General features: G+C 42.4%; 1 protein-coding gene across 3 annotated transcripts in view; it reads left to right on the top strand.

Annotated features, from left to right (window-relative positions):
* KDM4C (lysine demethylase 4C) overlaps positions 1-27,819 on the top strand; it is a 595,853-nt gene that overhangs the window by 150,877 nt on the left and 417,157 nt on the right. The gene's annotated exons all lie outside the window — the stretch shown is intronic.

Here is a 27,819-nt window from a genome sequence, read left to right on the forward strand (position 1 = left end):
CAGTTAAAACATTACCAATATACAGCCCTTCCATTTGGCCTGTCTACAGCCCCCAGGGTTTTCACCAAAGTAATGGTGGAAGTAATGTCATGCCTCCGGTCCCGGGATGTAGTAATTGTCCCATATCTGGACGATTTCCTTGTAATAGGGAGGTCAGAGTCCCACTGCACTCATCAAGTATCAGTGGTAACATCAACTCTAAGGGAGCTGGGTTGGATAATAAATACCCCCAAGTCAAGATTGGTACCAGTAAAACTACAGTTCTTCCTGGGGTTAATGTTGGACTCCGAGCGTCAGCGCTGCCTCCTCCAAGAAAACAAAGTAGCCAAGATAATAAACCTGGCCAATACAGCAATACATCATCCTGCAATGACTCTAAGAAAGGCGATGTCCCTACTAACATCGTGTATTCCGGCAGTAGGATGGGCACAATCCCACCTAAGACAACTACAGTGGCAAGTTCTCTCCGCTCAAAGACGGTTAAGAGGGCATTTAGAAGGAAATCTGTCTCTCCCTGGGCGTAAGGGATTCCCTAGTGTGGTGGATGGTGGAAGACCACCTGACAATGGGGGTCCAGTGGCAAAATCCGGTCAAAGACATCATCACGACCGACGCAAGTAGTACAGGTTGGGGGGCTCACCTGAGATCTCACTCTGTACAAGGAACCTGGTCCTTACTAGAGAGAAACTATGGGTCAAACGAAAAAGAACTATTGGCAGTGGAAAAAGCCCTAAGACATTTTCTCCCTTTGCTCCGGAGCTACCATACTCTAATCATGACGGACAATCGAGCAGTAGTGGCGTATATCAATCATCAGGGGGGGACGAGGTCCAAAGGCCTCATGGAAATATCAAATCTACTCCTTCAGTTGGCAGAACAACACCTGTCATCCCTGACGGCAGTACACATCAGGGGCCTAGAAAACACACAAGCAGACTTCCTGAGTTGCAGAGGCTTAAAACAGGGGGAATGGTCCCTAAACCCCCAGATATTCCAACAAATCGTCTAAGCCTGGGGCACACCGGAAATAGACTTGTTTGCCAACTTACAGAATAAAAAAGTCAAAAAGTTCTGCTCCTTAAATCCAAGGGAACATCCTTTTGCAGTAGATGCCCTACTAATACCCTGGAAGTTTTCTCTGGCCTACGCATTCCCCCCGATAGTGATGATTCCAGCTGTGATCGGGAAGATCAGATAGGATCAAGCAAAAATAATCCTCATAGCTCCATTCTGGCAAAGGAGACCATGGTTCTCCCTTCTGAGACAGATGTCTGTAATGGACCCATGGATTCTGCCAGATGTTCCGGACCTACTAACCCAGGGCCCAGTGACCCACTCTCAAGTGAAGGGCTTCCATCTGGCAGCCTGGAATTTGAGAGGGCGTTACTAAGTTGCCAAGGATTCTCACCAGGATTAATCTCCACCCTATTGAAAAGCAGAAAACCCATAACCTCTAGGATCTATGGTAGGACATGGAAAAAATGTCTTGACTTCCTGGGTGAACCATTGGGGGAGGTGGCTCCAGTGGGTCCTATCCTAGAATTTCTGCAAGCAGGATTATATCTTGGGTTAGCAACCAGCACCCTTAAAGTTCAGGTTTCAGCCTTGGGGGCCCTATATAACTGTAATCTTGCCTCAAATTGATGGGTTTCACGATTCATTAAATCTTGTAGTAGATATCGACCGGTCGTTATCCCAAAAATCCCTCCTTGGGATCTAAATTTAGTCTTAGAAGCCCTAACTAAAGATCCTTTTGAGCCTTCACAGGAGTTATCACCTAAGTTACTTACCCTACGTGCCGATGTTAAGGCTACTAGTAGAACCGTTTTAAGGGTAAGTGATTTACAGGCCCTGTCAATATGCCCTCCTTATACTCAGGTTTTTGATGACAGGATCGTTCTAAGACGAGACCCGGCGTATCTCCCCAAGGTGATTCAAAAGTTCCATAGGAGTCAAGAGATTACTTTACCATCATTCTGTAGTAATCCTAGAAATCCAGGGGAACAAAAGTTCCACATGCTAGATGTAAGAAGATCTATGCTGTGCGAGATGTGAGCACGTTGTGCATTTGGAATCCCAGATTCTGGATCTAAATGTGCAGCTGTCAACACTGAGATCCATAGACAATATGGAGAGGAGTCTTCTGCTCTCAGAGCAGATGCTCAATGGGATAGATGAGGAGGGGGATGGTAGGATGGAGCTGCAGGACAGTGAAGTAGGTAGCTGTATGACATTCAGAAAGCGGGGTAGAGGGAAGAGTGCCAGGGAGGCTAGTCCTGATCTGGCTCACCCCAATAAGTTTGCTAAGTTGGCAGATGAGGGGGGTGCCAGTACAGGGGTAGCACTGCTGCAGCCAGGCATGTCCTCTGAAAGCCGGAGGAGTGACTGCTCCAGTAAGGGGTGAAATAGGAGAGCAGGGCAGGCCAGACAGGTGCTGGTAGTGGGGGACTCAATTATTAGGGGAACAGATAGGGCAATCTGTCACAAAGACAGGGATCGTCGAACGGTGTGCTGCCTACCTGGCGCTCGAGTCCGACACATCGCTGATCGGGTGGACAGATTACTGGGAGGGGCTGGTGAGGACCCAGCGGTCATTGTGCACATTGGCACAAAGGACAAAGTTAGAGGTAGGTGGAAGGTCCTTAAAGATGATTTCAGGGAATTAGGCTGCAAGCTGAAAGCAAGGACCTCAAACGTGGTATTTTCCGAAATACTGCCTGTACCACGTGCCACGCCAGAGAGGCAACGGGAGATTAGGGAGGTTAATAAGTGGCTCAAAAATTGGTGTAGGAAGGAGGGGTTTGGGTTCCTGCAGAACTGGGCCGACTTCTCCGTTGGCTACAGGCTCTACGCTAGGGACGGGCTGCACCTCAATGGGGAAGGTGCAGCTGTGCTGGGGGAGAAAATGGCTAGAAGGTTGGAGGAGTGTTTAAACTAGGGACTGGGGGGTAGGGTATTCATTTTATAGGAGGGGAAGATAGTGCAGATAGAGACCTGGGCACAAATAAGGAAGTTGGGGGTGGCGGTGGCATGGGGGTGGGGTTAGAACAGTTAGTAATTTAAGAAAGAATAGAGGTACAGAGAGGAACATCAAGTGCATGTATACTAATGCCAGAAGCCTCGCCAACAAAATGGATGAATTAGAACTAGTGTTGTTGGAACATAATTATGATATGGTGGGGATATCTGAAACATGGCTGGATGAGAGCCATGACTGGGCTGTTAACCTGCAGGGCTATAGCCTTTTCAGAAATGACCGTACAGATAAGCGAGTGGGTGGGGTGTGTCTGTATGTAAAATCGACCTTAAAACCCATCCTGCGTGATAATATAGGTGAATCTAATGAAAATGTAGAGTCCCTGTGGGTGGAGATAAGGGGAGGGGGAAAAAATAATAAATTACTGATAGGGGTTTGTTATAAATCTCCAAAAATAATGGAAGCAATGGAGAATATCCTCGTAAAGCAAATAGATGAAGCTGCGACTCAAGGAGAAGTCATTATTATGGGGGACTTCAACTACCCTGAAATAGATTGGGGAACAGAAACCTGCAGTTCCAGTAAGGGTAATCGGTTTTTGACAACTATGAGAGGCAATTACCTTTCACAACTGGTTCAGGACCCAACAAGAAGGGGGGCACTGCTAGACCTAATATTAACCAACAGGCCCGACCGCATATCAAATATAAGGGTTGGGGGTCACTTGGGGAATAGTGATCACAAAATAATAAGTTTTCATGTCTCCTTTAATAAGATGTGTAGTAGAGGGGTGACAAGGACACTAAACTTCAGGAGGGCAAATTTCCAACGGATGAGAGAGGATCTTGGTGCAATTAACTGGGACGATATCCTGAGACACAAAAATACACAAAGAAAATGGGAGACATTTATTAGCATCTTGGATAGGACCTGTGCACAGTATATACCGTATGGGAATAAACATACTAGAAATAGGAGGAAACCAATATGGCTAAATAAAGCTGTAAGGGGTGCAATAAGTGACAAAAAGAAAGCATTTAGAGAATTAAAGGAAGTAGGTAGTGAGGAGGCATTAAATAAATACAAAAAAATTAAATAAATTCTGTAAAAAGCAAATCACGGCAGCAAAGATTGAGACAGAGAGACTCATTGCTAGAGAGAGCAAAAATAACCCCAAAATATTCTTTAACTACATAAATAGTAACAAACTAAAAAATGATAGTGTTGGCCCCCTTAAAAATAGTCTGGGTGAAATGGTGGATGAGGATGAGGAAAAAGCCAATATGATAAATGACTTTTTTTCATCAGTATTTACAAAAGAAAATCCCATGGCAGCCAATATGACTAGTGATAAAAATTGCCAATTAAATGTTGCCTGCTTAACCCAGCAGGAAGTACGGCGGCGTCTAAAAATCACAAAAATTGACAAATCTCCGGGCCCGGATGGGATACACCCCCTGAGTACTGCAGGAATTAAGTACAGTCATTGATAGACCATTATTTCTAATCTTTAAAGAGTCCATAATAACAGGGTCTGTACCACAGGACTGGCGTATAGCAAATGTGGTGCCAATATTCAAAAAGGGGACTAAAACTGAACTCGGAAATTATGGGCCAGTAAGCTTAACCTCTACTGTGGGTAAAATCCTGGAGGGCATTCTAAGGGATGCTATACTGGAGTATCTGAAGAGGAATAACCTCATGACCCAGTATCAGCACGGGTTTACTAGGGACCGTTCATGTCAGACTAATTTGATCAGCTTCTATGAAGAGGTAAGTTCTGGACTGGACCAAGGGAACCCAGTAGATGTAGTGTATATGGACTTTTCAAAAGCTTTTGATACGGTGCCACACAAAAGGTTGATACATAGAATGAGAATAATGGGGATAGGGGAAAATATGTGCAAGTGGGTTGAGAGCTGGCTCAGGGATAGGAAACAAAGGGTGGTTATTAATGGAGCACACTCGGACTGGGTCGCGGTTAGCAGTGGGGTACCACAGGGGTCAGTATTGGGCCCTCTTTTTAACATATTTATTAATGACCTTGTAGGGGGCATTCAGAGTAGAATTTCAATATTTGCAGATGACACTAAACTCTGCAGGGTAATCAATACAGAGGAGGACAATTTTATATTACAGGATGATTTATGTAAACTAGAAGCTTGGGCTGATAAATGGCAAATGAGCTTTAATGGGGATAAATGTAAGGTCATGCACTTGGGTAGAAGTAATAAGATGTATAACTATGTGCTTAATTCTAAAACTCTGGGCAAAACAGTCAATGAAAAAGCCCTGGGTGTATGGGTGGATGACAAACTCATATTCAGTGGCCAGTGTCAGGCAGCTGCTACAAAGGCAAATACAATAATGGGATGCATTAAAAGAGGCACAGATGTTCATGAGAAGAACATAATTTTACCTCTATACAAGTCACTAGTTCGACCACACTTAGAATACTGTGCACAGTTCTGGTCTCCGGTGTATAAGAAAGACATAGCTGAACTAGAGCGGGTGCAGAGAAGAGCGACCAAGGTTATTAGAGGACTGGGGGGTCTGCAATACCAAGATAGGTTATTACACTTGGGGCTATTTAGTTTGGAAAAACGAAGGCTAAGGGGTGATCTTATGTTAATGTATAAATATGAGGGGACAGTAAAAACGATCATCAGAAAGGTCTTTGTAATCATAGACCGGTGACAGGGACAAGGGGGCATCCTCTACGTCTGGAGGAAAAAAGGTTTAAGCATAATAACAGACGCGGATTCTTTACTGTAAGAGCAGTGAGACTATGGAACTCTCTGCCGTATGATGTTGTAATGAGTGATTCATTACTTAAATTTAAGAGGGGACTGGATACCTTTCTGGAAAAGTATAATGTTACAGGGTATATATATTAGATTCCTTGATAAGGCGTTGATCCAGGGAACTAGTCTGATTGCCGTATGTGGGGTCGGGAAGGAATTTTTTTTCCCCATGGTGGAGCTTACTCTTGCCACATGGGTTTTTTTTGCCTTCCCCTGGATCAACATGTTAGGGCATGTTAGGCTATGGGTTGAACTAGATGGACTTAAAGTCTTCCTTCAACCTTAATAACTATGTATGTTATAAATCATGTCTATAACTAGTCAGTGGAGGAAAGACCAAACCCTATTCGAAGCCTTTCAGGGTAGCAAAAGAGGGTGCGGGGTAGCTAAAAGTACCATTGTTAGATGGATCAGGGAGGCCATTAGTTTATCCTACTCTGCGGGTGGCACTCCGGTTCCTGAAGGCATCAAGGCTCACTCCACCAGAGCCGTGGCTACCTCCGGGGCAGAAAAGGCTGAGGTGTCAATTGATCAAATTTGCAAGGCCGCTACCTGGTCCTCACCCTAAACTTTTTTTCAAGCACTACCGGCTAGATCTTTCTTCCTCTGCTGACCTAACCTTTGGTAGAAGGGTAATACAAGCGGTGGTCCCTCCCTAAGGTTTCATTCTACAAAAATCTCTCAGGTGTGCCGTCATGGGGGAAGGGAGAACACCAAGGTTACTTACCGGTAGCTGGTTTTTCCGGAACCCATGACGGCACCCGTATATTCCTTGTCACCCTTTCGGTGTGCACTATTGTTTTGGGTGCTTTTTTAGTTGATATGATGTGATGGATTGCCATGTATACTAACCAGGGGGGCCTCTCATGCTCTGAAAACCAACTGAAGCAAACAGAGAGGTACCGCCCTTTTATTTTCAGTAGGGTTTCCTGTCTTGACTGGGCGGATCCCCTCTCTCAGGTGTGTCGTCATTGGTTCCAGAAAAACCGGCTACCGGTAAGTAACCTTGGTGTTTTTGCCCTGCGGATTTATCAAAATCAGTACGGAAAAATGCGCACACCAGTCCGCAGCGTGTGCACATACCCTAACAGCGGGTGTTAAGAAGCCTTAGGCTATGTTCACACTCTGCGGTTTTTTCTGCGGATTTGCAGCTGCGGATCCGCAGACGTTTTCCATGCAGGGTACAGTACAATGTTACCCTATGTAAAACAAAATCCGCTGTGCCCACTTTGCTTTTTTCCGCTCGAAAATCCGTGCTGATTTTCTGCGGGAAAAAAGAAGTAGCATGTCAATTCTTTCTGCGGATTCCGCAGCAGGTTTCCACCTGCACCAATAGGAAAGTGCAGTTGAAAACCCGCAGTGGAATCCGCAGGAGAAACTGCACAAAAAACCGCAGTGTAAACCACCGCGGTTTTGCACTGCGGTTTTTCCAAATCAGGACCTGAAAAATCCACAGCAAAAAAAGGATGGTGTGAACAAGCCCTTATTCCTCAGGCGCTGGTGAAGAAGACTATAGCGCCTCTTGGCAGCAGCATTTTCCATGGGTGTCAGCTGTACATGTCAGCTGACACCCTGCAGTATCAACCCCGGTTGGTTTTGTGACTGATCGGGGCAGATTAACCCCTTAAATAACGTGGTCAATTGCGACTGCAGTATTTAAGTTTTTATGGAGGTCACAAGACCCCCTTGGTAACCATCGGACCCCTGCGATGAGCATCGCGGGTCCCAATGGTGGCCTGTAAGATCCAGCTATAAGCAGCAGTCAGTGACTCACTGACAGGTCTCCAGCACTGCAGTACATGAGTATTGCAGTGTATAAGACCAGCAATCAAAATAAGAACTATATATGCCCCGTAGTGGGATATTAAGTGTAAAAAAAAAAAAAAAAAAAAAAGGCAGACATCGCAAAAAAACATTTCACCACTCAAGACGCGTTTCTGATAAAACAAAAATAACCAAAAAAGAACACATATTTGGTATCAATGCAGCCAGAATGACACGATCTGTAAAACTGGTACGTTACTTATTCAGTATGGCGAACGCCGTAAAAAAATAAATAAAACACACCAGCGATGTCAAATTTTCAACATAGTGATTCACAAATAAGTGAATAAAATGCAATCAAAAGTTATGTAAAAAAAAAAAAAGTACAAATGAAACCTCCAAATCGTCCCGCATGAAAAGCAAGGTCTAATATGGCTCATAAGGCAAAAAGTAAAAAAGTTACAGCTTTCAGAATATGACGCAAAAACAAATTCATTTTTGTGAAATATTTGTTTTTAGTCTGTAAAAATAGCAAAGCATAAAAAAATATAAATCTGGTATCGCTGTAATAGTACTGACCCGACGAACAAATCGGTCTTATCACTTTTACTGCACAGTGAACAGCGCAAAAAAAAAAGTTCAGGTTTTTATTAATTCTGTGTTTGAAAAATCTGAATAAAAAGTGATCTAAAAATATTATGTGCCCGAAAATGGTGCCAAAAAAAATAAACAACTAGTGCGCAGAAAATAAGCCCTCATACAGCTGTTTGCCAAAAAAGCAAAGTTAGAGCTCTCCTAATATGGCAATGAAAAAAAAAAGTATATATGTGTCTACACGCACACACATACACATACGCACACACATACGCATACGCACACACATACGCACACACACGCATACGCACACATACGCATACGTACACATACGCACGCATACGCACACACATACGCACACGCATACGCACACACATACGCATACGCACACACATACGCATACGCACACACATACGCACACATGCACACATACACATACGCACACACATGCACATGCACACATACACATACGCACACGCATACACATGCACACGCATACATATGCACACGCATACACACATGCACACGCATACACACATGCACACGCATACACACATGCACACGCATACACACATGCACACGCATACGCACATGCACACGCACAGGCACACGCATACGCACATGCACACGCATACGCACATGCACACACACATACATGCATATATACTCTTTTTTTCATCTAATTTTTACTGTGTGATAGCAGCAAAACATAAAAAAAGCGATTTATAAATCTGGTATCGCTGTAATCATATCGACCCAAAGAATAAAACTGCCTTATCACTTACACAGCACGGGTAAACCATGCAATAATAAAAATAAGAACTATTCTTGTATTGCTCGCGAGACCGCTAAGTCATCTGGGTAATTTCACAATGCATCCTGGGAACGGAAGATGGCGGCAGCCGGGCGCGTCTCAGCACAGCTTCACTGGATCCCGGCGGGTGAGTATATAACGATTTTTTATTTTAAATATTTTTTTTTTAACAGGGATATGGTGCCCACACTGCTATATACTACCTGGGCTGTGTTTTATACCACGTGGCTGCTATATACTACGTGACCAGTGTTATATACTGCGTGGCCTGTGCTATATATCTCACGTGGGCTGTGTTATATACTGTTTGGGCTGTGCTATATATTACATGGCCAGTGTTATATACTGTTTTGCCCATGTTATATACTACGTCGCCTGTGTTATATACTGCGTGGCTGCTATATACTGCGTGGGCTGTGTTATATAGTACGTGGGCTGTGTTATATACTGCGTGGGCTGTGTTATGCACTGCGTGGCCTGTATTAACGCATCGGGTATTGTACAATATTTATGTATGTATATAGCAGCCACATAGTATATAGCACAGGCTACATAGTATATAGCAAAGGCCATGCATGTAGTATATAGCAGACAAATACTATGTGGCTGCTATATACATACATAGATATTCTAGAATACCCGATGCATTAGAATCGGGCCACCATCTAGTTTAAAATAACTTTTAACCCTTTTATAACTTGCTAACTTAAAAAAAGAAAAAAAAGAGAAAAAAATGCAGATTTAAAGTACGTTAGACATGTTATTTATATATGTTATTTATTAACTATTTAGGGTGACGTAACTCTCTGGTTTAAGGGCATAAGAATTAAAAGTTTGAAAATTGTGAAATTTCTGATATTTTCACAAATGAGCACAAGTCATATCAAACAAATTTTGCTACAATCATGAAGTTCTACTCCACTAGGTAATCACACACCTCTTCCAGGGTCTACCTCAGGGCCGAGGGCTTGTGTTTTGTGGGACAAGATGTTTTTTTGAATGAGACTATTTATTTTATCATGTAATGTACTAGAAAAACATGTGAAAAATAATTACAAGTGCTGCGAAAAAACTATACTGTAAAAATGACTCGAAAATATGATTTTCCTGGTCACTATGATTACCGAGATACCAAACCTGTATAAACTATTTTTTTTTTCAACCCCTTAACGATTGCCGATACACCTTTTAACAGTGGGTGTTGAGAAGCCTTATTCCTCAGCTTTTTAATGGCACTGAGGAATAAGAGTATAGCGCCTCCCGGCGGCAGCAGTTTCCGTGGTAATCACACACCTATTCCAGGGTCTACCTCAGGTAACATGTAGTTGGTCCCCCTGTACAACATTTCCCGGTCCTAAGCGGGCAACAACGTACTGTTACTGTTTACCGCGAAAGAGGTGCCAGAAGACCGCAGCTTCTGATTTCACGCACTGATTAGCAGTACTTCCCCTTCAAATAAACAGTGCAGGTTTATGTTAGCTGTGCGGGGGTTAAACTGGTCAGCTTAGAGTCTCTGAAGCCTTCCTGCGAGGATGATCCCAGCTGTGCAGTATTGGCCACTTCACTCTGCTATATATACTCGTCTCTGGCAATCTGGATTGCCAGTATTGGGGCAGTGACAGACTGCCGTAATTTCTTGTGTGAGAATCGCATCGTAAACCTTGTACTGGCTGTCGGCTCTCTGAACTGAGCTTGACAGCAGCATAGTAATCCATCACGCTGTCTTGCTCAGGTCAGAAGAGGTGCCAGGCCAGCCTATGCAGTGTGATGCGATTCTCGCACAAGAAATACGGCAGTCTGTCTCTGCCCTTAATCTTGTACTGCCTGGCGTGGAGTGTAGGTGTCTGTCGTTGGGGGACGATTGGTGTTTTTGCTGTAAGCGATTCCTCATCCTCTCCTACTTGGTTTTCCTTTCGTTTTCTCGCCGTTGTAAATCTGTGTCTGTGAGTGCATATTTGTATGTTTGGTATCTTAATTTATCCCTGTACGTTTTCCCCGGTTAGTCTGGCTTGTGTGTGTATGTATATATGTACAGTACAGACCAAAAGTTTGGACACACCTTCTCATTTAAAGCTTTTACTGTATTTTCATGACTCTGAAAATTGTATATTCACACTGAAGGCATCAAAACTATGAATTAACACATGTGGAATTATATACTTAATTTCAGTGGTTTCACACTTTTTTGTTATGTCAAAGTAGCCACCTTTTGCTTTGACTGCTTTGCACACTCTTGACATTCTCTTGATGAGCTTCAAGAGGTAGTCACCGGGAATGGTTTTCACTTCACAGGTGTGCCCTGTCAGATTTAATAAGTGGAATTTCTTGCCTTATAAATGGGGTTGGGACCATCAGTTTTGTTGTTCAGAAGTCTGGTTGATACACAGCTGATAGTCCTACTGAATAGACCGTTGGCTGCTTTTTTTCTTGCCATAACACAAATTCTAAGTAAAGAAAAACGAGTGGCCATCATTACTTTAAGAAATGAAGGTCAGTCAGTCCAAAAAATTGGGAAAACTTTGAAAGTGTCCCCAAGTGCAGTGGCAAAAACCATCAAGCGCTACAAAGAAACTGGCTCACATGAGGACCGGCCCAGGAAAGGAAGACCAAGAGTCACCTCTGCTTCTGAGGATAAGTTAATCAGAGTCACCAGCCTCAGAAATCGCAGGTTAACAGCAGCTCAGATTAGAGACCAGGTCAATGCCACACAGAGTTCTAGCAGCAGACACACCTCTACAACAACTGTTAAGAGGAGACTTTGTGCAGCAGGCCTTCATGGTAAAATAGCTTATTGGAAACCACTGCTAAGAACGGCAACAAGCATAAGAGACTTGTTTGGGCTAAAGAACACAAGGAATGGACATTAGACCAGTGGAAATCTGTGCTTTGGTCTGAGTCCAAATTTGAGATCTTTGGTTCCATCCACGGTGCCTTTGTGCGATGCAGAAAAGGTGAACGGATGGACTCTACATGCCTGGTTCCCAACGTGAAGCATGGAGGAGGAGATGTGATGGTATGGGAGTGCTTTGCTGGTGACACTGTTGGGGAATTATTCAAAATTGAAGGCATACTGAACCAGCATGGCTACCACAGCATCTTGCAGTGGCATGCTATTCCATCCTGTTTGCGTTTAGTTGCACCATCATTTATTTTTCTACAGGACAATGACCCCAAACACACCTCCAGGCAGTGTAAGGGCTATTTGACCAATAAGAAGAGTGATGGGGTGCTACGCCAGATGACCTGGCCTCCACAGTCACCAGACCTTAACCCAATCGAGATGGTTTGGGGTGAGCTGGACTGCAGAGTGAAGGCATAAGGGCCAACAAGTGCTAAGCAACTCTATTCAGTAGGACTATCAGCTGTGTATCCACCAGATTTCTGCTCAACACAACTGATGGTCCCAACCCCATTTATAAGGCAAGAAATCCCACTTATTAAACCTAACAGTGCACACCTGTGAAGTGAAAACCATTTCCGGTGACTACCTCTTGAAGCTCATCAAGAGAATGCCAAGAGTGTGCAAAGCAGTCATCAAAGCAAAAGGTGGCTACTTTTGAAGAACCTAGAATATAAGACATATTTTCAGTTGTTTCACACGTTTTTGTTAAGTATATAATTCCACATGTGTTAATAAATACGTAGTTTTGATGCCTTCAGTGTGAATGTACAATTTTCATAGTCATGAAAATACAGAAAAATCTTTAACCCCTTCCTGACATCGGACGTACTATCCCGTCGAGGTGGGGTGGGCCCGTATGACCACCGACGGGATAGTACGTCATCACCAATCAGCGGCGCTCACGGGGGGAGCGCGGCCGATCGAGGCCGGGTGTCAGCTGCATATCGCAGCTGACATCCGGCACTATGTGCCAGGAGCGGTCACGGACCGCCCCCGGCACATTAACCCCCGGCACACCGCGATCAAACATGATCGCAGTGTACCGGCGGTATAGGGAAGCATCGCGCAGGGAGGGGGGCTCCCTGCGGGCTTCCCTGAGACCCCCGGAGCAACGCGATGTGATCGCGTTGCTGCGAGGGTCTCCTACCTCCTTCCTGGCTGCAGGTCCCGGATCCAAGATGGCCGCGGCATCCGGGTCCTGCAGGTAAGGAGGTGGCTTACCGAGTGCCTGCTCAGAGCAGACACTGGTAAGCCTGCACCGATGTAAGTGAGATCGGTGATCTGATAGAGTGCTGTGCACACTATCAGATCATCGATCTGTGATGTCCCCCCCCTGGGACAAAGTAAAAAAGTAAAAAAAAAATTTTTCCACATGTGTAAAAAAAAAAACCTAAATAAATAATAAAAAAAATATATATATATTATTCCCATAAATACATTTCTTTATCTAAAATAAAAAAACAAAACAATAAAAGTACACATATTTAGTATCGCCGCGTCCGTAACGACCCAACCTATAAAACTGTCCCACTAGTTAACCCCTTCAGTAAACACCGTAAGAAAAAAAAAAACGAGGCAAAAAACAACGCTTTACCATACCGCCGAACAAAAAGTGGAATAACACGCAATCAAAAAGACTGATATAAATATCCATGGTACCGCTGAAAACGTCATCTTGTCCCGCAAAAAACAAGCCGCCACACAGCATCATCAGCAAAAAAATAAAAAAGTTATAGTCCTGAGAATAAAGCGATAACAAAATAATTATTTTTTCTATAAAATAGTTTTTATCGTATAAAAGCGCCAAAACATAAAAAAATGATATAAATGAGATATCGCTGTAATCGTACTGACCCGTCGAATAAAACTGCTTTATCAATTTTACCAAACGCGGAACGGTATAAACGCCTCTCCCAAAAGAAATTCATGAATAGCAGGTTTTTGGTCATTCTGCCTCACAAAAATCGGAATAAAAAGTGATCAAAAATGGTCACGTGTCCGAAAATCTTACCAATAAAAACGTCAACTCGTCCCGCAAAAAACAAGACCTCACATGACTCTGTAGACCAAAATGTGGAAAAATTCTAGGTCTCAAAATGTGGAGACGCAAAAACTTTTTTGCTATAAAAAGCGTCGCTGGTTTCACACTTGCGTTTTTGTCTGCAGCGTTTTTTGCACAAAAAAACGCATGCGTTTTTTTCCTATATTTAACATTGAAAACGCATGCGTTTTTTTGTACGGGTTTGGTCGCGTTTTCAAACGCATGCGGTTTTTTTTCTGCATGCGTTCATTTTCAGAAATACAACCTGCAGTATTTTCTTGCGTTTTTAAGCACATGCGTTTGCGTTAAAAACGCATGCGTTTTTATCGAAAAAAAAACAGAAAACACACTGAAAAGCCACCCACCACCATCAAGGTGATAAAGAGATCCAAACCCTAACCCTAAGGGTATGGCTCCACGGTCCGGAGGGGCGGCGGTATCGCCCCCTTCCTGGGACGCGATCATGCCGGATGTGTTAACTCTTCACATCCGGGATGATCGCTCGCTCCCATAGGGCCCTGTGATATGCCTTGCTGCGTCCCCGCAAGGTGTACGGGCATGCTGCGATCTGAAAAGACGCGCAGCATGTCCGTAGTCGCAGGGCCGCCGCGTGCGGGTTTCCACGCATAGTGGAGACGGGATTTCATAAAATCCCCTCCACTATGCAGGAACATCTGGACGCTGCTTGTTTGACGCTGCAGCGCTGCGCAGCGTCAAACAAGCAGCGTTTCCTGAACGTGGAAACATACCCTAACTCTACCCCTAACCTCACCCCTAACCGTTTAATAAACATTTTCTGACAGTCATAGTGCCACGTATTTCAGTGCCACGTATTTCAGTGCCACGTATTTCAGTGCCACGTATTTCAGTGCCACGTATTTCAGTGCCACGTATTTTAGTGCCACGTATCACATATTTCAGTGCCACGTGTTTCAGTGCTTCAGTTGCACGTATTTCAGTTGCACGTATTTCAGTTGCACGTATTTCAGTTGCACGTATTTCAGTTGCACGTATTTCAGTGCCACGTATCACGTATTTCAGTGCCACGTATTTCAGTTGCACGTATTTCAGTGCCACGTATTTCAGTGCCACGTATTTCAGTGCCACGTATTTCAGTCACGTTTAGGGTTAGGGGTAGGGGTAGGGTTAGGGTTAGGGTTAGGGCTAGGGTTGGAGGTAAAGTTAGGGTTAGGGTTGGGGCTAAAGTTATGGTTGGGGCTAAAGTTAGGGTTTGGATTACATTTACGGTTTGGATTAGGGTTGGGATTAGAATTATGGGTGTGTCAGGGCTAGGGGTGTGGTTAGGGTTACCGTTGGGATTAGGGTTAGGGGTGTGTTTGGGTTAGGGTTTCAGGTAGAATTGGGGAGTTTCCACTGTCCAGGCACATCAGGGGCTCTCCAAGCGCGACATGGCGTCCAATCTCAATTCCAGCCAATTCTGCGTTGAAAAAGTAAAACAGTGCTCCTTCCCTTCCGAGCTCTCCCGTGCGCCCAAAAAGGGGTTTACCCCAACATGTGTTATCAGCGTACTCGGGACAAATTGAACAACAACTTCTGGGGTCCAAGTTCTCTTGTTATCCTTAGGAAAATAAAAATTTGGGGGGCTAAAAATCATTTTTGTGGAAAAAAAAAGATGTTTTATTTTCACGGCTCTGCGTTATAAACTGTAGTGAAACACTTGGGGGTTCAAAGTTCTCACAACACATCTAGATAAGTTCCTTGGGAGGTCTAGTTTCCAATATGGGGTCACTTGTGGAGGGTTTGTACTGTTTGGGTACATCAGGGGCTCTGCAAATGCAACGTGACGCCTGCAGACCAATCCATTTAAGGCTGCATTCCAAATGGCGCTCCTTCCCTTCCGAGCTCTGTCATGCACCCAAACAGTGGTTCCCCCCCCACATATGGGGTATCAGCGTACTCAGGACAAATTGGAAAACAAATTTTGGGGTCCAATTTATTCTGTTACCGTTGTAAAAATACAAAGCTGGGGGCTAAAAAATCATTTTTGAGAAAAAAAAAAAAAATATTTTCACGGCTCTGCGTTATAATCTGTAGTGAAACACTTGGGGGTTCAAAGCTCTCAAAACACATCTAGATAAGTTCCTTAGGGGGTCTACTTTCCAAAATGGTGTCACTTGTGGGGGGTTTCAATGTTTAGGCACATCAGGGGCTCTCCAAACGCAACATGGCGTCCCATCTCAATTCCAGTCAATTTTGCATTGAAAAGTCAAATGGCGCTCCTTCCCTTCCAAGCTCTGCCATGCGCCCAAACAATGGTTTACACCCACATATGGGGTATCAGCGTACTCAGGACAAATTGCACAACATTTTTTGGGGTCCAATTTCTTCTCTTACCCTTGGGAAAATAAAAAATTGGGGGCGAAAAGATCATTTTTGTGAAAAAATATGATTTTTTATTTTTACGGCTCTGCATTATAAACTTCTGTGAAGCACTTGGTGGGTCAAAGTGCTCACCACACATCTAGATAAGTTCCTTAGGGGGTCTACTTTCCAAAATGGTGTCACTTGTAGGGGGTTTCAATGTTTAGGCACATCAGGGGCTCTCCAAACGCAACATGGCGTCCCATCTCAATTCCAGTGAATTTTGCATTGAAAAGTCAAATGGCGCTCCTTCCCTTTCAAGCTCTGCCATGCGCCCAAACAATGGTTTACACCCACATATGGGGTATCAGCGTACTCAGGACAAATTGCACAACATTTTTTGGGGTCCAATTTCTTCTCTTACCCTTGGGAAAATAAAAAATTGGGGGCGAAAAGATCATTTTTGTGAAAAAATATGATTTTTTTTTTTACGGCTCTGCATTATAAACTTCTGTGAAGCACTTGGTGGGTCAAAGTGCTCACCACACATCAAGATAAGTTCCTTAGTGGGTCTACTTTCCAAAATGGTGTCACTTGTAGGGGGTTTCAGTGTTTAGGCACATCAGGGGCTCTCCAAACGCAACATGGCGTCCCATCTCAATTCCAGTCAATTTTGCATTGAAAAGTCAAATGGCGCTCCTTTCCTTCCGAGCTCTGCCATGCGCCCAAACAGTGGTTTACCCCCACATATGGGGTATCAGCGTACTCAGGACAAATTGTACAACAACTTTGGGGGTCCATTTTCTCCTGTTACCCTTGGTAAAATAAAACAAATTGGAGCTGAAATAAATTTTGTGTGAAAAAAAGTTAAATGTTCATTTTTATTTAAACATTCCAAAAATTCCTGTGAAACACCTGAAGGGTTAATAAACTTCTTGAATGTGGTTTTGAGCACCTTGAGGGGTGCAGTTTTTAGAATGGTGTCACACTTGGGTATTTTCTATCATATAGACCCCTGAAAATGACTTCAAATGAGATGTGGTCCCTAAAAAAAATGGTGTTGTAAAAATGAGAAATTGCTGGTCAACTTTTAACCCTTATAACTCCTTCACAAAAAAAAATTTTGGTTCCAAAATTGTACTGATGTAAAGTAGACATGTGGGAAATGTTACTTATTAAGTATTTTGCGTGACATATGTCTGTGATTTAAGGGCATAAAAATTCAAAGTTGGAAAATTGCGAAATTTTCAAAATTTTCGCCAAATTTCCATTTTTTTCACAAATAAACGCAAGTTATATCGAATAAATTTTACCACTAACATGAAGTACAATATGTCACGAGAAAACAATGTCAGAATCGCCAAGATCCGTCAAAGCGTTCCAGAGTTATAGCCTCATAAAGGGACAGTGGTCAGAATTGTAAAAATTGGCCTGGTCATTAACGTGCAAACCACCCTTGGGGGTGAAGGGGTTAAATGAGGTGTGTCCAAAGCTTTGGTCAGTACTGTGTATGTATAAATGTGTGTGTATATGTGTGTGTGTGTAGAGATAGAGAGAGATAGAGATATGTATATCTCTATCTAATATATAATATATATATATATATATATATTTTATTTTTTCTATCTATCTATATTCTCTACACCTAAATGGAATGGTAATGGTTGGTGGTATCAACTTCCTGTTTGTGGCCTATTAGTTATTTCAAGATGGGTGGTGACCTTGGCGGCCATTTTGAAGTCGGCCATTTTGGATCCAACTTTATTTTTTGTCAATGGGTAGAGGGTCATGTGGCACATCAAACTTATTGAGAATTTCCCAAGAAAAACAATGGTGTGCTTAGTTTTAACGTAGCTTTATTCTTTCATTAGTTATTTTATAAGTTTATGACCACTTATAACATGTGTTCAAAGTGCTGCCCACCATTATGTTGGATTGTCTATCCAACCCGCTTCTCCCACTCTTGACACACTGATAGCAAGATGGTGCACCACCACATTATGGGTGTCAGGTACGAGCATTCCTATATGAACAATTTCCTGGAAAGTGGATTTTGTCATCATGGGCCAGTTGAATGGCAACCAAGGTATCCCGATCTGACCCCCTTAAACATTTATCTTTCTGGTTATCTGAAGGTAATTGTCTGTTGTGAAGATACGAGATGTGCAGCATCTGAAACAATGGATACTGGAAGCCTGTGCTAGCATTTCTTCTGCGGACATGTGCTGCGTCCAAAGTGCTGCCGATAACTGACTGTGGGGCCGTAGCCTAATAACCGTTGCTGTTTTGTTACAGCATATGTAGGTTCATTGTGTTAATGCTCCTACATAGGCTGGTGACACTGCGTGTGTGTCTGTCTTTAATTGTGTGTGTGAATGTGTCTTTATTTAATATTAATCAGGGTTTCTGGCTGAAGAGGTTGAATAATGAAATGATATATGAAGAAAAAATGTGGCACTCACCCAGGTATTGCTTGTGGAGAAAAATCCTTTATTCGCTACATTCAGCGGTTAGGAGTACATGGAGAGGCGATTTAGACGGAGGCAAGAGAGAGTGCGGGGACAGAGATGAGGACTACGGCCGTTTCGCGCAAAGCGCTTCAACGGGTCCAAGTGCAAACAACACACATGTCACTTCCTTTTGAGGGGATGGACAATCACGTGATAGAATATACAAAATTAGTGAAAATAAAAACATTCAGTTTGCAGTAGAAATGTGTACAATGACAAAGTATCGCTATTAAACTACTGTCAGTAAACTCTATACAAGAAATATAGCGAATATTTAGATTTATATACACACCATATTATAAAAACACCGCCATGTCCAGTTTGTCGTTCAGACCTGTAGGGCCTTGGGCGTTAGTATCAAGAATCCATCTAGCTTCATTTTTGTGGAACTTTCACGATTTCTAAACCAGCGAAGCGTAAAACATCGGGATTCGCCTCGTGTTTATTTCTTACTAGATGGCAGCCCGATTCTAAAGAATCGGGGAGTCTAGAATCCATATATACTTTATTTATTCAAATGTAAGAATAATACAATTAATAAATAATAGTAAGAAAGAACAAAAAATGGCTGCACTCACCAGCTCTTGACAATTCTTGTTATTTAAGGTACAGTTACACAGGATCCATGAACATGCTTATGAGGGGAGTGATGAAAGACATCAGACAACAACTTTGCGTGTTGTGGCAAATGCCACAACAACGGTTCTTTGCTTAAGAACAATAATGTAAATAATAAATAATATGTATCAATAACTATGTATATTGGTATGTTCTATGACATTTTAAAATATTTCATTATTATGTGGAAAAGCTCTTAGTACCCATACTGGTGCATACTTGTGTGCCCATCAGGTATTTTCACAGTAATTTTACATCTGATGGGTTGGTATGAAACGTTTTTAATCTCTTGGGCTTAGCTAAGCCTTCATTTTAAATAATTCTAATAAGTACAACAGAAATAAAAGCCTTTTTGTGTATCCAAATTTTTTGTGTTTATTTTTACAGAAGTGTAAAATTTAAGAAATCAACGTTCATAGTACACTGATGGGCTAATATAAGCATGCCCATCAACCACGTCACGGTAGCCTTTGAACTGATGGGTCCTAACTAACTGATTCCTATTTCTTAATACTCAAACCTCTTTCACATCTGCATGTTTCTGATATTTGCAGAAGTAATGTTAAAAACAATACAACTTCCACACTTGGCACCAAAGAACTGACCTACAACACACTTTCAGAAAGTGCCATGCAATGTAGATGAAGCTTGGAGTTAACTTGCAGTAAATGCGGCAAACGCGGCTTCGACAATTGCATTAAATGCAGCCACAACAAAAACACTGGTAAGTGGAGATTTTGTGGCGAAAACTGCAGAAACCACATGTGCCGCACCTGCCGCAAGTGAAGTACAAATTCCGTATACATTGCATGCAACTTACAGCAAGAGTGGCGTGGGTCAGCCCTTAGGCAGGAAGTGCAGAAATAGCCTTTTTTCCACCATAAATTCTCCAAATAGCAGAAAAATGTTGATGTGAAAGCAAAATCTCTATTCTTTCCCTATCTATCTAAATATGTACCTATCTATATATCTATTTCTATGTACAGAACACACCTGGAGATAGAGATGTGTGTGAACAGCCATCCCGCCCGTCTCTTACCTGTTCACAAAAACCTCACCCTTTTTAAAAACAAAATGAAATCTCTCAGCAGCTATACTGCTGGAGCTTCAAATACAGGTTCCTATCACCAAATACAGGCATTTGGATGATACACATCTTACATCTTGTACTTAATGTGTGTTCTACTTACCTATAAAAATATGTATTGATATATCATATTTCTAAATTTATGTAGATATGATATAGAGTTATTAACCCTATATGCTAATGAGTACGTATGTTATATACGTATCTATATATATAATTGTCTAAGGGTTTTTCCGTCTGTCTGTCTGTCTGTCTGTCTGTCCTGGAAATCCCGCGTCTCTGATTGGTCGAGGCCGCCAGGCCTCGACCAATCAGAGACGGGCACAGCATGGCGACGATGATGTCATAAAGGTTGCCTCGACCAATCAGTGACGGGCACAGTCTGCCGTGAATTCGCCTCGACCAATCAGCGACGGGCACAGTATCGACGTAGATGTCATAATGGTTGCCATGGCGACGATGATGTCATAAAGGTTGCCTCGACCAATCAGCGACGGGCACAGTCTGCCGTGAATTCTGGAATCATCATTGTCCATATACTACGGGGACATGCATATTCTAGAATACCCGATGCATTAGAATCGGGCCACAGTCTAGTTTCCTACATAAGTACTTAAAATCTATGTCTATGGCTACACTAATTTTTTTTTGTTTTTGTTTTTTTTCCTTATCTCTATACATAGAATTTGCCTATTGCTGTCTATGTTATTAGAAAAACTGAATAATGAAAAAAAAGAAAAGTAACTTTAAACTAAAATATTTTTGTAGATAATATTACGTGTGAAGACTTTAGTACTATCAGCCAATAATTGTCCTTGAAGTGGTGTATTAACCACTTTAACCCTCACATTGCAACATTGCTTCACCCTGGAAAAAGCAACATACAATTGACCATGGGCAAAAGCAGGTTCTGGTAGATAAATGCCAACTCGATGGAGGGTCTGGCCTTGAGATTTATTTATGGTCATTGCAAATGCGGGCTTGATGGGAAATTGTCTCCGTCTTAATTTAAAAGGTAATCCAGTCTCTGATGGACACAAATCAATTCGTGGAATGAATACCACATTTCCTGCTGCTGACCCACTAATTACTTTAGCCAGTATGATATTGGCATGTAAGGCAGTGACAATGAGCCGCGTACCATTGCAGAGACCTTTGTTCGTGTTCAGATTACGTAATAACATGACAATGGTGCCAATTTTAAGTTTCAGCCGATGTGAAGGCATTCCATTCCAGTTGGTGTTAGTGAATTCAAAAACTCAAGTGGGTATTGATCGAGGTCATCAGCTTCATCCGGATCGATGGAATCATCACTGATATATTCAGTATAGTCACCTATCAATAAATCCATGACTTGGGAATTGACTTTCTCAACGTCCTCATTTTTTGGACATAAAATTGCATGAGATGCAGCTGTATTTATGCTTTCGGTGTCATTCACATCAATACAAAGATTATCTCCAAAAATTTCAATTATTAAAGAGCCAGTGCATACCATGTCTGGAGGAATTTCAATTACATCATCTCCAAGGTTATGTTCATTAGATAGTTCTCCATTTCCCAGTTGAAGCAACCAACTGCTGTAGTGAGGATCAATGGAGCGCATGTTGTTAATAAGTGGCAGGCGAGTAAAATGTTGCCAGTGTTGTGAATATTTTATACAGCTCTCTACAACATCAGTTCTTGTCCCATGAGGGATGACAGGAAGACATTGTCTAAAGTCGCCTCCAAAAACAATCACTTTACCTCCAAACGGTGTTTTTTCTTTGTGAGCTACATTTGTTGTCATGACATCACGTAAAACTCTATCAATGACATGCAATGCATATTTGGATAGCATTGTGCACTCATCAATAATAAAAAGTTTAGTGCTGTGCAAATCTTTTGCTGCATCGGTTTCATTCTTAATCCTGGAAACAGATGTTTCATTCACAGGAATTGGAATCCCATAAAGAGAATGAATGGTTCGTCCACCTTGTAGCAAGTTGGCGGCAATTCCAGTAGTGGCAGCAGGTGACACAATGTCTCCTTGTCCTCTTAGCTGATGTAGGAGTAGATGATATAGGTACGTTTTTCCGCTGCCACCAGGACCACCAAGGAAAAAACACTTTGCTGTAGAATTAGTGTCTTCTAAAGCTTGAGTGATAGCATCAAAAGCAAAAAGTTGGTCCTCATTTAGAGTAGCTTTCATTTCAGCAGCTGCTGATAACTCAATCTTTATCATACTGTGGGAGGAGGTGTTGTTTCTTGACTGGACGTGGCAAATTAAAATCAGTATAAGTTTTGCCATGAGCTTTAAGAACATGTTGGACATCTGTCATAGCATAGCCTTCACAATTGACACACTCCAGAGTGTCGGAGTGGTATGCATAGCAGTAGTCTTCTACAAAGTGTTCCTTAAATTCATCCCATAAGTCCCGAGGTTTAGCTGGAGGACCAAAAATACAAATGTAGGCAAACATGTCACGTAGCTGTGCTGGCATGTTGAGAATACTGGCATCAAGTAATGTATTTCTCCACAGACTATCATCAAATAGTAAGCCAAGAGCTAATGCCGCATCTTTGAAGGTTTCATGTGTGACTCCGTGTACAGTTTTTATGCTGTCAAAACTGGTTGCACCTTTGACATGTAACAATAACAATCTTAAATAGTAGCGTTCTTGGTATTTCACACTGACAGTATACATTCGTCCAATCACAGAACCACCTGCTCGCTTTCTAACTTCCCAAGAACCTTCTTTCCAAACATAGTTTTCGGGAATTTCACGGTATAAATAAATATGAGCATGATGGTCATTCTGATTAAGCTTGAAGTAGGCCATAAGTGTAGAATTTTGATGGAGCTTTTGTTTGATGTTTCCAATAGTCATCCTCATGAAAATAGAGTGGCTCAGAATGCGGTAGATGTACAGCAAGGCGAATGATGCTATGAGATTGTTTATGCATTGGATATGAGAATATTCGCCAAGCTGCCTCTGGTGCACTGACATATCTTGAATCCATGAATTGGTGTGTTTCATCATGTTGGATGTTAGTCTGGCAGATTTCAAGATTGGCTTTATCATGTCCTTTGTAGACGTATTTAAATAAATATTTCACAGCCTGAATGGAACCACAAACTTCGACATTTATATGGCACTTGTATTTTAATAGCAGGAACGGACTATATGGAACCACCCACGAATTGTCAATCATGTTAGAATGGTGTTGAAAAGATGGGCCAAAGTGTCTGCGATAAGTAGGATAGGCGTCCTTAGCTATGATGGTTCTTGGTTGCAAATCTTTAGGGAAACCTTTTGTACACTTCCCCAGATCCATACAGGGAGAATTTGGGTTGTGTTCTCCACACGGACCATGAATCATATGTTGGAGAACAATTTTATGGAGCTGAGGGTAGTGGGTAGGATTGGGAATTTCAGCCCACACTGTATTGTCTATGTCCTCCTCAGTCCTTAATTTGGAGTTGCTGTCCAGAATAATCAAAATGTGAGCGTGTGGAAGGCCACGTTTTTGAAATTCAATTACATGAACCATAGCGCAAGCTTTCCCAAATAATCCGTTGTTAATGTCTTTTAAGAGTGCTTCCAGTTTTTATTTTGAAAACACGTGCCACCAAATCAGGTCTATGTTCCACATGCTGCCAAGGTTCCAAATTCTCAGTAATCTCATTCCATTTCGGATTACAGGTCATGGTGATGAATAGATCAGGACGACCATATTTAGTCACAATAGCCATGGCATCCTGGTACCGCTGCTGCATATTCCTGGGACTGCCTTCAAACGAAGATGGTAAAATGACCGTTTTTCCAATGGGGATGCCCTTCTCAATGGATTTTTTCTGGAGATGTTCCTGGAGTACACAATAATCCTCTACTTTCAAATCCTTTTGGTGTTGACGGATATAATTTAGGCGATTTGCCTCGATTTTCACATAAGCATCCACTAAGTACTGCTGAGTGAGTTTGCCACCATTCAGGAGTGGATTAAACTGATTACGGACAGACCGCACATAGCAGTAATATTGCAGTTGTGTAACTCTGCGTGGACTTTGCCCTTGTTGCTTGAGGCCATCATGCCAGCCCTGGTCTCCGTAAGGGAAAAATAAAGGATAGAGTAAAGCATCTAAATTACTGTGTAGAATGCTGACCTGTTGTGTTCTTGGCGCCAAAGGATTTTTGGGGTCCGGTTGTAAATGTATTAAAATATCACGATTAAATGGTGGCTCTCCATTGTCATTTTCAAATACGACAGCAACTTCATTGACAGTTGGATTATTATATCGGCGAGGGTCTTGATTCCGATCTTGTTTAAGGGCCATGATGATATTTGGCATGAGAGTGCCATTAGCTTCAGCTTTAAGATGTTCTTCATGTTCCACATCTCGTAACATTTTGTAGGCAGCAACAAAGGGATTCACATTGTCTAACTGAAGAGCAATTATACTCATCAAAGTGGGATGACCTTTTTGATTTTGTTCACAGTTTAAACGTTGTTCATTCACGGTAGCGGTATCCAAAATATACAGTTGGGCATAAGCTGGAACTTGATCATCACTGGGATGTAGGGTTCCAGTACGATGATATATTTGTCCATGTATACGGAAACAGTAAGGGCCATGTCCAGGTGGAGGGGATATATTGGCACCCATGGAGGCGAAAGCAAATGAGCTGTTAATACTACGAATATTTTCCATGAGATTCTTACTGAACTCACTCTCCCCTGTCAGCAATCGTTTAAAGACCTCGGGATATTGGGGTATAGGTATATGCACTTTACTCTTGTGACAACACAGAGTAAAATTTTTATCTGCTGGTATCTCAGCATTAAAATGTAATGCTTGACAATGTTCACATAAATAGTTCATAGGACCACAGGAGTGTTCTACTATGGTACTGTCATCATTAGTAAAACCTGTAGGATGTTGAGGTACAGGTTGTGGTAACGGAGCATTGGAATGTTTCTTTAAGCCAACATATATAAAGCGTAGACCTGGTAGAGGATCTTCACTGTCCACAGATTCAATCACTGAGGAGTTGGAAGGTGTATCGTAGTCAGGGTTTATTAATATGGAGGTGCAAGCGGTTTTTTTGTGCCGCTCACGGCGTGCACCAGCTGCATTTGGTAATGGTTTGTTTGTTGCCTTAGAAGAGTCAGGTGTGAAGCATGTCTTATAAGCAGACTTAACGGTGTACAGGCGACGGCGTTTATCATTTGGAGTGTAAGTAGGACAGTGTTTGAGCTTACGTGCAGATTTACCAACGGTTAAAGGAGCTTCAGGCTGCACACATTCTATGAATGGAGACAAAGAAGCTGTATTGTGGGCAGAATCTATGACTGAGGACGTGGAAATATTATGTTTGCAACGTTGAGAGCGTGCAGCAGCAGCTTTATTACTTAATCGATTAGTTTTGTCCTCAAAAGACTCATTAGTAATGCGTTTATTGCAAGCAGCATTAACAGTGTCCAGGCGCTTCTGTCTGTCCTCTGTAGTCTCGTTAGCACGCTGTTTGCGCTTACGTGCGGCATCGGCGGCTTTTCGCTCTGCGTCATTGGTATACTTATTATCAGACCTGATGTTACGTGCGCCATCAGCAGCTTCGGGCTCTGTGTCATTAGTACACTTAACAGTGTCCAGGCGCTTGCATCTATCCTCTGTACTCTTGTTAGCACGCTGTTTGCGCTTACGTGCAGCGTCGGTGTCTTTTCGCTGTGCGTCATTGGTATACTTATTATCAGACCTGATGTTACGTGCACCATCAGCAGCTTTGGGCTCTGTGTCATTAGTATACTTAACAGTGTCCAGGCGCTTGCATCTATCCTCTGTACTCTTGTTAGCACGCTGTTTACGCTTACGTGCAGCATCGGCGGCTTTTCGCTCTGCGTCATTGGTATACTTATTATCAGACCTGATGTTACGTGCGCCATCAGCAGCTTTGGGCTCTGTGTCATTAGTATACTTAACAGTGTCCAGGCGCTTGCATCTATCCTCTGTACTCTTGTTAACACGCTGTTTGCGCTTACGTGTGGCATCGGCGGCTTTTCGCTCTGCATCATTACCATACTTTATATCAGACCTGATCTTACGTGCGCCATCAGCAGCTTTACCCTCTGTGTCATTAGTATACTTAACAGTATCCAGGCGCTTCCATCTATCCTCTGTACTCTTGTTAACACGCTGTTTACGCTTACGTGCGGCATCGGCGGCTTTTCGCTCTGCATCATTACCATACTTTATATCAGACCTAATCTTACGTGTGCCATCAGCAGCTTTGGGCTCTGTGTCATTAGTATCCTTACTATTAGAGCTCATGTTGGCTAAGCTAAACAGCTTTAAGCGTGGTGGTGGCAAACAACAGGTTAATAAGAGGCAGTGTCAGGTAGTAGGAAAATAGCCAGTTAATAGGCAATAGTTCTTTGCAGGAATACAGATATTAATAAATAGGCAGTTTATATTGCAGAGAAATTGCTGGGCAATAATGGACAATGTCCTTATGTGGCAAATAATAGAGCAATATACCCAGTGTGGCAAAGAAGAGGTTAATAAACGGCAGTCTCTCAGTATAACAGTCAGTGAATAATAGGCAGTATATGGAGAAAACACCAAACAAAAGTTCAAAATTGGTGTGAAAATGTCACTGAACCACTTCACAACTAAATATATATAGTTTTGGTAAATGGTATTATCATTTTTTTGACGAAATTCGGCAGGAGCTTGAAGAGCGACGTCACTGGGACCGCCTCCACGCAGTAGAAATTTGCTGTGAGGTAAAAATTCAAAAATCACACCAAAATGGCGGGCAGAGTGTGTCACAGTACGGCACATTTCTGATTGGTCGCTCGCGGCAGGCGGCAACCAATCAGAAAAGTGCCGCGCATCACGAAGGCATATATCTTTGTCCACCCTGAGCGGGTGTAGGACGCTGGTGACGTCACTTATCTCCGGACATTATCTCCGGACAAAGCCACGGAAGTTGTCACAAATTGCCGGAAGTAGTATTCTAGGCAATTATATATTAGATTTTAATGTTATCAGTGTTTACCTTTGAACGTTTATATTGTATTGTCCTGTCACCAGCCATGTGTACGATTATCGGCCGAAAGCCTCTCTGGAACCAATAATCACCCCATGTAAAGGTATCTTTATAAGTTAAAGATTCAGAATACTATGACTTTTATCATATCCTGAACAGTCAAGTTTTTTATGAACCGTTAAGGTTTTCTGGTTGAAGTAAAAAAAACTCTGAGTGTTTACAGTTTGAAACCATAAAATGTTGAAAAATTATGTCATTCTTGAGTATATCACTCAATGGTGCTCATAAACGTGTCAAATTTGATCTATAATATACTTTAATATACGTTACTTTAATCTTTAATATACTTAAGAAC

The sequence above is a fragment of the Ranitomeya variabilis genome, chromosome 1 (assembly GCF_051348905.1).
Source record: "Ranitomeya variabilis isolate aRanVar5 chromosome 1, aRanVar5.hap1, whole genome shotgun sequence".
Taxonomy (NCBI): domain Eukaryota; kingdom Metazoa; phylum Chordata; class Amphibia; order Anura; family Dendrobatidae; genus Ranitomeya; species Ranitomeya variabilis.